The 12129-nt window shown below is 44.1% G+C and overlaps 1 protein-coding gene across 1 annotated transcript in view; it reads left to right on the forward strand.

The window, feature by feature from the left end:
* LOC147702481 (uncharacterized) overlaps window positions 1-12129 on the forward strand; it is a 341914-nt gene that overhangs the window by 298298 nt on the left and 31487 nt on the right. The window lies entirely within an intron of this gene.

Here is a 12129-nt window from a genome sequence, read left to right on the forward strand (position 1 = left end):
AAGGGTACCTGCTTATATGAAAGATTATGTTTGATCCTTTTGTTTTCACTGTAAAGTGTGATTTCTGTATCCTTACCATATTTACCTTTTTTCCTTATTTCCTTTATTATTTTTATTGTTATTGTATAAGAGGAAGGTGTGTAATGTATTGCCTTGCTCAATAGTACTTGATTCCTCACAGAATGTAGATTTCTCTTGTCATACCATTCTGAGAATACTGTGATGTTCTGATATGTCAGTTATTGCTTGGCTGTTCGTGGATGAGGCTAATAAACAGATCCTGATCCTTCATTTGAATACTGAACCTGATTTATTATAATTATCTACTAATTTCACACAGATATCTTCTGATGGTGGTGGGAGCGCTCATGTTGTCTGGCGGTAATATGCTTCCAAGACAAAGTGGCTAAGCTATGACACTAGCACACAGGAAAGGAAAGGTTTACTGTACCAACAACCTTAAAGAGCGGGATAAACCAAGTTCTACAGGTAGCAAGCTCATTTCGTTTGTCTCATCTCTGTGACATTGTGTTTTTCAGCCCAGCTGGAGCACGTGACTGAAGTGTTCTAGAGGATCACCAGACGTTGATTATTTAAAGTTTAGAAATTACAGTGGGGTTTGAAGTCAGCCGTGTAACTTAAAAGGCAAGATGAAGTCATTGTTAAGTGAGTACCTACCCCATACTTAATCAAACCAAGATCTAAAACGAGTCTCCTTGACCGGAATGTTCACTCAAGGCTCATCCCAGCTATGGGAGTGAAAGTACCTGGGATTCAGGAACTAAATCCCTGTAGATGCCCCAAATCTTACATTCCTCTCCTTTCATTGGTTGTGCCAAGCATCTAAACCGTGATGGACTTAACAACCTAGCATCACATTGCACGTTTCGTCCTTTGGCCCAGACTTGGGCCCTGACTACAAGCAGGACTCTTCCAGATTATACACCTATTGGAGGTGGAGATTGTTGCTGGTGGCACTGTGGAGGTTGGGAGAAGGGGAGGGGCTTGAATATGACCTTGCGTCAAATGTGTGTTTTCTAAATATACATATGTACATTTATTTGTCACTTGTGGAACATCAGACAATGCACTCCGTAGCAGTATATCATAGAAAGGGTCAGCATGACCACCAGTTTCATGCTTCACCACAGCTCTTGGGTGGTATTTTATGGTATCCAATGGGAAAAGAGTAGCCAACCTGCTCCTTTTAGTAGGATGGTGTAATAGCCGACTTTTTCGACCCTCTTTTAGAGGGAGGATGATGGAAGATGACTCCAGCCTATTACCCTTGCAGTATAGGGATTAGGACTATAAGTAGGACCTATCCATGAGGCACAGTAGTGCATTTTCGTACCCTTTTCTTTAGATCAGGGCTTATAAACTTAAGCTAGGGGATAGACATATAAGTATTAGTGATGATCCATCCTTTTGTAAGAGTGTTAGTATATCTTCTATGGAGTTATGCATATTTTGGGCCTTGTAGGCCTTAAACGGGACAGACTCCATCTTGCCCTCTGCCTGGTAGCTTGAGAGGCTTTCTAGGTCAAGTGTAATGTTTTAGTTTTAAGGTGTTGTTCGCTTGGAGAGAACCGGTTCAGGCTGGCCCTTATCGAAAGACTGTATTTTTCTCCACTCCGAAGACACAACTCCAGGCCGGCCGGCTGGGAACGTGTCCTTGGTACGGGGAGGTACAAGAATTTGGTGGGCGGAAGGTACTGGCCGTAACTTTCCATGAAGGGACAGCTTCCATATTAGCGAAAGTGTTAGGCAATGAGTCAGTCAGTCTGTAGGCGGCAGCTAGCCGTTAGCATCTATGCCATTAATTATTTTCAAGGCAGACAATCGCCATTTTGAAGTCCGAGAAAGATTCCGAAAACCGAGACTCTCTGAGAAAGACTGAAGGAGAAATAGTGCGGAGCGCACAGAGACAGAGAGAGAGAGAGACGGTAGCTAATAGCGAGCAAGGTTCCAGTGACTTGGAGGGAAGCAGAGGAGATTGAGCATAGCGGTGCAGACGTGTACCCGTTACTGCTGAGGTGTGAGTCCGAGACGAGCCAAGACACAGAGACGAGACGGGAACCTAGATGACTGCCGAGCCCCGACTTCATATTAACCAGGTGATCTCTGCCCTTTCCTTGTGAAGCGCGCATCTTAACCTTTACTTTTCTTTGCAGCATATATATATATATTGTGTAGTATTGTGTTTATTTTTATTGTAATAAAACACCCCAGTTCTTAGTGAACCGACATGTGCCTTGTATTCTTGTTCAATCAGGGTAAACTAAATCTTCTAGTCAGGCATTGTTTGCATGAACGGATGCGAATCCCGATCAGGTAAGGAGTGACTAAATAAGTAGGGAGATAGGGAACATTTGATGCCAAGAGCAGAAGGTACATATTGTAATTCGGAAAACCATACCAATTTCTATTGTCGTAGTTCTATCCTGAATAGATAACCACAGACTTCATCCCTAAGTGTTCATAGGAAAGTGATCGTCGTTGGTATACGGCGTTAATGAGAGCACCTAAGGTAGATGGTGTGTATGTCCGCCGGATTGTGGACCGTGTGTGAATGAGAGCACCTGAGGGACACGGTGTGGAGGCCTGCCGGATTGCGGGCCGTGTGTAAGTGAGAGCACCCAAGATAGAGGGGTGTGTAGGTCTGCCGGATTGCAGACCGGGTATAAATGAGAACACTGGGACTGCAGGCCCATGTGTGTAGGCGCGCCGGATTGCGTGTCGAGTGAACACTGATGGTGATCAGTGCGTAATGGTACATTATCAGACCTGCCCTAGGGTAGACTAGTCTGGGCCTACGTGGCCGCGAGACTAATAGGTGTGAATAGGATATTGTAGAAAACCAATGCATGTTTATTGCTACTTTCCCCATCCTTAGGTACGAGATGTACATACATATATTCATATCCATTGTAAATACGTTCTAAGGAGGGAGTTGTTTACGTTCCGGCTCGGTTAGAGGGGCTCCTAGGAGCTGATTCCATCTGGTCCGAAAATCTGGTCGGTACATCTGGCGTCACGAACTGTTTACGAAGCCTGTGTGCGCTGTATTGTTTTCATCTTGTTGGTTTGCGCTCGGCTCGTACGTATTTTCTTTCTTGATAATTGTGTATATATTTTTTGTGTGTCAAAATGTTTTCGAAAAAATCGAAATCCACTTTCAAATTGCCTATTGATATTCCCGGCTGGGAATCAACGCCTTATGAGGCTTTGGCCCGTGAGTGGGCCGATTCTACTGGTTTGAGTGAGAATTGGACTTCTTGTTTGGAACAGGCGGAGCCCGCTAATGTGGTTTCTTGCTTGCAAAAAGCGCCAGTAGTGAAGGGTGATGAGCTTCCTATTTTAGGACGCAGAGGTTGGATTGTGCTGACTGCGTACAGAGTGCTGCATGAGAAGTTTGTTAAATTGCAGAAGCGGTTTGTTGATATGGAAGAAAAGTTTGTTGAAGTGCAGAATGCGCACACTCTTTTGCGATGTCAAAATAAATTGCTTGCTGACAAACTTGAGACTTATCAAACTATAGCCGAAAGGGCTGCAGTACGCATTGCGAAATATAAATACAGACACCGTCGTGGTCGTGTATCTACATGGAAAGTGCGTCTGGTCGTGGCGAAAGCCGGACTGGATTGGAACCCCGACGAGTGGAATGGTAATATCTGGGATTCGAATGATTCTGGCTCCTCGGCTGAGGAGGGTGATAAGCGCGAGTCTTCTCGCTCCGGACGTGATTGTAAATCTACTTCTTGTGACAATGATGACATTTCTGGCGACCGTAGTCGCTCTACCCATTCTGATGACGTATCACGCCCTGATTGTTCCTCTAAATCTAAGGATCGGGCTTCCTCTGAGGCTCTTCCGGAGGTTTCTGCTCACCCTGTGTTTCTACGCAAATTACAACAGGCTCCTGGTATGCCAAATGGTGTTCAATTGGATAGTATTGAAGATTTTACTCAACAGGAGGTTAGTGACATTTTACAACGATTTCGACAACGGCCCAGTGAAACTTTGCTTACATGGATGGTGCGCCTTTATGAATTAGGTGCTGCCGGTATTATGCTTGATGCTGGTGATTGTTTACGTTTTTGCTCTTTGAGTTCCGATTCTACTGTACAAGATCATTTTCGGAATTATAATGGTGCTGGCCAAATTAGTTTGCTCCAGCTTGCGAATGATGGCTGTAACCATAAATACCCTACTGAATCTGATTGGCCTGTCAATGACAAGCCATGGTACACTTTGCGCGATGCGTCGCAACGTTTGAAAGAGGAAGTGATGAAGACTGCGATTTTTCTCAGTACTTCTGACAGATTGTTGGATGGTCTTTTAACATCTTCTGTGCGTAATCGCATTATCCGTTCTTCACCTGTTGCTTATAAGCAGGTTATGATGACCTTGTTGATCAATCAAACTGGCAATCCTTTGTCTATGGTGCTTGAATCTGTTCGTCAGCTTGGTGAGTTGGGTGAATGGTTTAAACCTGAGAGGCAATCTCGACCCGAGGGTCGTACCGCTGGGGATTATAAATTCTCTAGACGTGATATGTTTCTTGCACTTTTGGCTGATGGTGTGAAAAGGGAGGACATTGACGGTGAACCTAATAATCGCTTGTGGGAAATGTTTCGTAAGCGTGGTTTGGATCGGAAGGAGGGTGCCCGTCGTGTACGTAAGAATGATTGTGATCGTGGGTCCGATGACAGTGGTGATGAGAGACGTCGTGTGGATGCTGATCGCCGTGATGACCGGCGCTATGAACGTGATGCTTCCCCCCGCCGTGATAACATAAGGGTGAGAGAGGGAGAGAGAGGCAGAGGGAGAGATGATCGTGTCTCTAATAGACGCAGAGATGAGAGGAGTTATTCCCCTGACATTAGACGACGGGAGGATCGTCACAAGCTTTCTGATCGCAATTCTCAATTCTTTGAACATGACAATAATCCATTTCGTAATAGAGATAGATATGAACAAGACGTTCTGATCCCAAACAAAGTTGAAAACATTTATCCTGATTTGTCCTGGTTGACTGACCACGATAAAAATGACTAGGAAATAGGTCAAGCTCCGGTACGCAGGTGGGCTCACAAAGATAATAGACCCTATGTAGATATTGAAATTTTTTGGAAACATCGTAATATCCAAAGGGCCCGAGCATTGGTAGATACTGGGGCGGAGGCCACTTTAATTCATGGTAAATCGAAAAAATGTAAAGGACAATTTTTCACAATTACTGGTTTAGGTGGTAAAGAAACCCCCGCTGTGCAAACAGCGCTTGAGATTAATTGGCAGGATTCCCCGTAAAGAATATTCTGTGTTAGTTGTGCCTCTCCTGGAATACATAATTGGGATTGACATTTTAAAAGGAATGACTTTGCATTTGGATGATGGTTGTTATCAATTTGGAACGAAGCATTACATTTCGTCCAGACCCGTACGGGTTGGTCGTTTGCGGATGCCCCCCATTAAAATTCCCCAGGCTACGAAAGTGGTTTCTCAAAAGCAATATCCTATTCCTGGTGGTCATGAGGAAATTAGTGCCACAATTCAGGATTTGGTTGATGCTGGGGTTATAACTCCAATTACTTCTGCTTGGAATAATCCCGTGTGGCCTGTGCGCAAAAGTGATAATTCTTGGCGCATGACTGTTGATTATCGAGAATTGAACAAACACACTCCACGTTTAGCTGTTGCAGTGCCAGACATGGTTACTTTGATTCAAAGAATTCAGAAACATCCAGGTACATGGCATGCGTCAATTGATATTGCTAATGCTTTCTTTTCAATCCCGATTGCCCCCGAGTGTCAGGAACAATTCAGTTTTACCTGGCATGGACGTCAAATGACGTTTAGGAGTCTTCCTCAAGGTTATGTACATAGTCCTACGATCTGTCACCGGCTGGTGGCGGAGCATTTATCTGAAGTGCCCGTACATCCCCAAATTCAGGTGTGTTACTATATTGATGACATTTTGATTCAAGGTGAGACGCAAGACCAAGTCCAGTCCCATTTAGATCAGATTCTTGACTGTTTACGTGCTAAAGGTTGGGAAATTAATGCCGATAAATTGCAGGGCCCTTCTCAGAATGTTAAATTTTTAGGAATTAATTGGCATGAAGGTCACAGAGAAGTGATCCCACAGGTAAGGCGGAAAAGTTTGGATTTTGCTGTTCCGAGGAACAGAAAAGAGGCTCAAAGCTTCATTGGCCTGTTTGGTTTTTGGTGTCAGCATATTCCCCATTTGAGTCAGATTTTAGCTCCATTGTATCGAGTCACCCGTAAAAAGAATGCGTTTGAATGGGGTGAACCACAACAAAATGCTTTTAATTTGGCGAAAGAAGCAATTCAGTATGCCTTGGATTTGTGGCCTGTGGGCGAGGGTGATGTTGCTTTGAATGTTTCTGTGGATGGTCTGTATGCCAATTGGAGTCTATGGCAAAAGCAAGGCAGACAGAAAGTGCCGTTAGGTTTTTGGACCAAGAAATTACCTGAGGCTGGTGAGCGTTATACACCGTTTGAAAAACAATTACTTGCATGTTATTGGGCTCTGGTGGATACCGAGCAATTGACCCTAGGTCATACTGTGATTTTGAGACCTGAAATTCCTATCATGCAGTGGGTTTTGAGTTCGCCGAAATCCCATCGAATTGGACATGCTCAAGAGGCAAGTGTGATTAAATGGAAATTGTACATTCAGGACAGAGCGCGTGTGGGTCCGAAAGGTGTGGCTGTGTTGCATGAACGAGTGGCGCAGGCGCCCTCGAATGAGACTGGAAATGATTGTTCTGTGCCTGTAGTTCAGGAATCTCCTGTCAGGTGGGGTAAGCCATTTGATGATTTGTCCGCGGAGGACAGAAAACATGTGTGGTTTACAGATGGTTCAGCGAAATTCATTGGTGAGAAACGGCATTGGAAGGCAGTATCATATAACCCGATCACACAAAAATTATTGAGTACAACTGGTGATGGAAAGAGTAGTCAATATGCTGAATTATATGCAGTTTACCAAGTTTTGAAACAGGAACTACCTGGCACATGTCATATTTTCACTGATTCCTGGTCTACTGCTAATGGACTGGCGATATGGTTACCAACTTGGCATTCTCATAATTGGGAATTGCATTCAAAAGAACTGTGGGGAAAAGAATTATGGCAAGAAATTTGGGAATTACTCCCACAGAGTACTGTTACAATCTTTCATGTGGATGCTCATACCCCGATTGACTCCCTTGACAAATTCTTTCATAACATTGCAGATGAAAAGTCTAAAATTTCTGAGGCAGTGGTGGACATGCAGGATTCTGATTTGGCGGAATTGGCGAAATGGGCCCACCAAAAAGCAGGACAAAATTGGAGAAAGAGCCACTAGCAGGTGGGCTTCCGATCGAGGAATTCATATTCCTTTAAATTTGATTAAAGATGTCATTCTGCATTGTCCTATCTGTCAGCATGCTAGAAAAAGAACAGTGCCTCATATTGTTAAAGGCCATTTACATCGAGGAAAAATGTCCGCTCAAATTTGGCAAATTGATTATATTGGCCCGCTCCCTATGAGCAAAAATTGCCAGTATGTTTGCACAGCTGTTGATACCTATAGTGGCCTATTGGTCCCTTTCCCTTGCAAACAAGCTACCCAAGTCAATACCATTAAGACTCTTGAATTACTCATATTGTATTATGGTGTCCCATTCCAAATTCAATCTGATAATGCATCCCATTTCCGTGGAAGATTGGTGCAGGAATTCTGTGTGGAAAATAACATTGAATGGATTTTTCATATTCCATATTATCCGCAGGCCTCGGGCCTCATTGAACGCATGAATGGCTTGCTGAAAGAACAGCTGCGTAAATTGACTGATGAGCATTACAAAAACTGGAGAGACTTTTTGCTCCAGGCATTGTTGATATTAAATAACCGTCCTTTGTTGCATGCTGAATCTCCTTTAATGCCTTTGTTTCCTCCAACTGTTGATGCAAAACCTAATTCCATGTCCAATACTGTTATGTACTGGGAAATTACCCCCGGAGCTTTGGCTCCATGCAGAGCGACCCTAGGTTCCGCAGGTTTGGACCTGCATGCTATGAATGATACACTTCTGAAAAGTAGAGACCGAATCATTGTTGAGACTGGCATTGGTGTCTGTATACCAGCCGGTAACTTTGGACTGATTGCCCCTAGATCGGGCCTTGCCTTGAAAGGTATTCAAGTTCTCGGAGGAGTAATTGACAGCGATTATCAGGGTGAGATTAAGGTTCTTCTGCTTAATAGCAGTGAAATTGATTTATCAATCAAAACATCTGACCGTGTTGCTCAGTTGCTGATTATGCCTGTTTTCAGTGGTGAGATTAAGAAAGGCACTGCCCCGACCTTACTAACAATACGTGGCCAAAAGGGCTTCGGATCCACCGATAATCCCGGTGCAAAAATATGGGTGCAATCGCCTAAACATCCCCCTGAACAGGCTGAAGTTATTGCGACCGGTCATGACAACACCATTTTGGTGATGAAGCCAGGGAAAGATAGCTGGGAAGCTGTCCCAGCTGACAAATGTTATTTACGAGAATGATTAAGGCCTGTGTTTGTATTCTTTCAGATCATTCTCTGGACTGCTGCTGCAGGATGTGCCGGAGTTGGACTCCTTTTGGTCTGCTACCCCGGAGAGGAGAGGACCCGCCGACTTCGGTTGATTGGAGAACCCGAGTTCCGCGTTCCTTCGCTGCGTGGGACTCTTCTTCGAACTTTTGGATTACCCTTGCTAAACGGGTTACAAACTCTCCGCATTTTTGCCTCACTCCTATGAGGTCTGTGACTGATATCCTAGCGACCTGCTTGGTTGCTGTCCCTGCCTCCACTGAAACGTTGCGGCACATTTTCAATATTTCGAGTGCCCGACCAAATGTTATTCTGGGCGATTTTGCGGCTCACGAATTTTGCCCTTTGTGTTCTGCCCTTTCTGACTCTGCTCCCCCGATTCATTCCCAGATTACTACATATAACATTACGCAAGGTGATTTATGCTTTATTTTTACATGTGATCCCAAGGCCATTTCTGAATGTATAAAATTAAAGTTGCGGGCTGCCACTTCTTTTTCAGCTCATCAACGATTGCTGTGTTTACAAAGACTTCCAAGTTCATGTATTTCCGTTAAGAACAATATGACATGCAAAAGTTTATTAGTTGTTCCTAGTTATTACCGTCCAATGTTACTGCCTTCTGGATGGTTGTTCTTGTGCGGGAATACCTCTTGGCCCTATATTCCCGCTAATATTTCTGGAGGTCCATGCGCTATCACTAGATTAAGTTTGTTAATGTTTTCCTCACACCCTGGTTCCCATTCCCGTGTAGTACGAGACTCTATGATGTTACATGAAGACTGTGATTCCTCCATACACCTTTACTCTAAATCTGAGTACCTTAGTTTAGCTATTTCTATTATTGGTGTCCCGGCATTAGCCGTTTATAATGCTAAAACAATTGGCAAGATGGCCTGCTGGATGGTTAAATCCATTAATCAGACTTCTACTGTATTATCTGACTTGTTATTAGATGCCCAGGGTGAACGTCGAGCTATTCTACAAAACCGCGCAGCGATTGATTATCTCCTGTTAAAACATGGTCATGACTGTTCTGACTTTGAGGGTCTTTGTTGTTTTAACCTCTCTGACCATTCTAAATCGATTCAGGCCCATATTGACAAACTTCACGACTTGACTGCAGAAATTAGAAAACATATCGACCAGGGCTGGTTCGACTGGCTCTTTAATTGGTTGCCTGACTTACATTCTTTACGACAGATTTTAGGGGGTGTTATTATCTCTATTTGTATTTTAGTAGCTATTTGCTGCTTTATTCAGTGCATTCCTTCTTTATTACAATTTTGTAGATTTGGTAGAAAGAGTAGGTCAGTTAATTTTGTGTCTTATTATTCTTCCACTGATGTTAGTTCTATATAAGACATGGCTAATAGACTGGAGTCAAGGGTGAAGTGTAATAGCCGACTTTTTCGACCCTCTTTTAGAGGGAGGATGATGGAAGATGACTCCAGCCTATTACCCTTGCAGTATAGGGATTAGGACTATAAGTAGGACCTATCCATGAGGCACAGTAGTGCATTTTCGTACCCTTTTCTTTAGATCAGGGCTTATAAACTTAAGCTAGGGGATAGACATATAAGTATTAGTGATGATCCATCCTTTTGTAAGAGTGTTAGTATATCTTCTATGGAGTTATGCATATTTTGGGCCTTGTAGGCCTTAAACGGGACAGACTCCATCTTGCCCTCTGCCTGGTAGCTTGAGAGGCTTTCTAGGTCAAGTGTAATGTTTTAGTTTTAAGGTGTTGTTCGCTTGGAGAGAACCAGTTCAGGCTGGCCCTTATCGAAAGACTGTATTTTTCTCCACTCTGAAGACACAACTCCAGGCCGGCCGGCTGGGAACGTGTCCTTGGTACGGGGAGGTACAAGAATTTGGTGGGCGGCAGGTTATTGGCCGTAACTTTCCATGAAGGGACAGCTTCCATATTAGCGAAAGTGTTAGGCAATGAGTCAGTCAGTCTGTAGGCGGCAGCTAGCCGTTAGCATCTATGCCATTAATTATTTTCAAGGCAGACAATCGCCATTTTGAAGTCCGAGAAAGATTCCGAAAACCGAGACTCTCTGAGAAAGACTGAAGGAGAAATAGTGTGGAGCGCACAGAGACAGAGAAAGAGAGAGACGGTAGCTAATAGCGAGCAAGGTTCCAGTGACTTGGAGGGAAGCAGAGGAGATTGAGCATAGCGGTGCAGACGTGTACCCGTGACTGCTGAGGTGTGAGTCCGAGACGAGCCAAGACACAGAGACGAGATGGGAACCTAGATGACTGCCGAGCCCCGACTTCATATTAACCAGGTGATCTCTGCCCTTTCCTTGTGAAGCGCGCATCTTAACCTTTACTTTTCTTTGCAGCATATATATATTGTGTAGTACTGTGTTTATTTTTATTGTAATAAAACACCCCAGTTCTTAGTGAACCGACATGTGCCTTGTATTCTTGTTCAATCAGGGTAATCTAAATCTTCTAGTCAGGCATTGTTTGCATGAACGGATGCGAATCCCGATCAGGTAAGGAGTGACTGAATAAGTAGGGAGATAGGGAACATTTGATGCCAAGAGCAGAAGGTACATATTGTAATTCGGAAAACCATACCAATTTCGATTGTCGTAGTTCTATCCTGAATAGATAACCACAGACTTCATCCCTAAGTGTTCATAGGAAAGTGATCGTCGTTGGTATACGGCGTTAATGAGAGCACCTAAGGTAGATGGTGTGTATGTCCGCCGGATTGTGGACCGTGTGTGAATGAGAGCACCGGAGGGACACGGTGTGGAGGCCTGCCGGATTGCGGGCCGTGTGTAAGTGAGAGCACCCAAGATAGAGGGGTGTGTAGGTGTGCCGGATTGCAGACCGGGTATAAATGAGAACACTGGGACTGCAGGCCCATGTGTGTAGGCGCGCCAGATTGCGTGTCGAGTGAACACTGATGGTGATCAGTGCGTAATGGTACATTATCAGACCTGCCCTAGGGTAGACTAGTCTGGGCCTACGTGGCCGCGAGACTAATAGGTGTGAATAGGATATTGTAGAAAACCAATGCATGTTTATTGCTACTTTCCCCATCCTTAGGTACGAGATGTACATACATATATCCATATCCATTGTAAATACGTTCTAAGGAGGGAGTTGTTTACGTTCCGGCTGGGTTAGAGGGGCTCCTAGGAGCTGATTCCATCTGGTCCGAAAATCTGGTCGGTACAGATGAGCCGTCACCCATATCGCTGCATAAACTTAAGAGAGAGCAAATGTCTCAGCCTGAAAGGATCAGTTTCAAGAACAGTAGGAAATGTCTCTAGAAATCACCAAGTCAGCGCTGAAGTCTTCTGCATTATTCACTTGTGCTAAAAAGATCTCAAAGGCTTGCCACCTACTGCTACGCATTGTAGTTGTAAACTCTGTTGAACATTATGGCCTACATGTAACCAACATCATAGGTGTTCTTGATCGGTGTTGAACACTGCATGTTAACTCCATATGTAATGCATTAAGACCATTTTCCTACAGCCACCACCTACCGATTGCCTAAT

Source organism: Lissotriton vulgaris, chromosome 7 (assembly GCF_964263255.1).
Source record: "Lissotriton vulgaris chromosome 7, aLisVul1.2, whole genome shotgun sequence".
Taxonomy (NCBI): Eukaryota; Metazoa; Chordata; class Amphibia; order Caudata; family Salamandridae; genus Lissotriton; species Lissotriton vulgaris.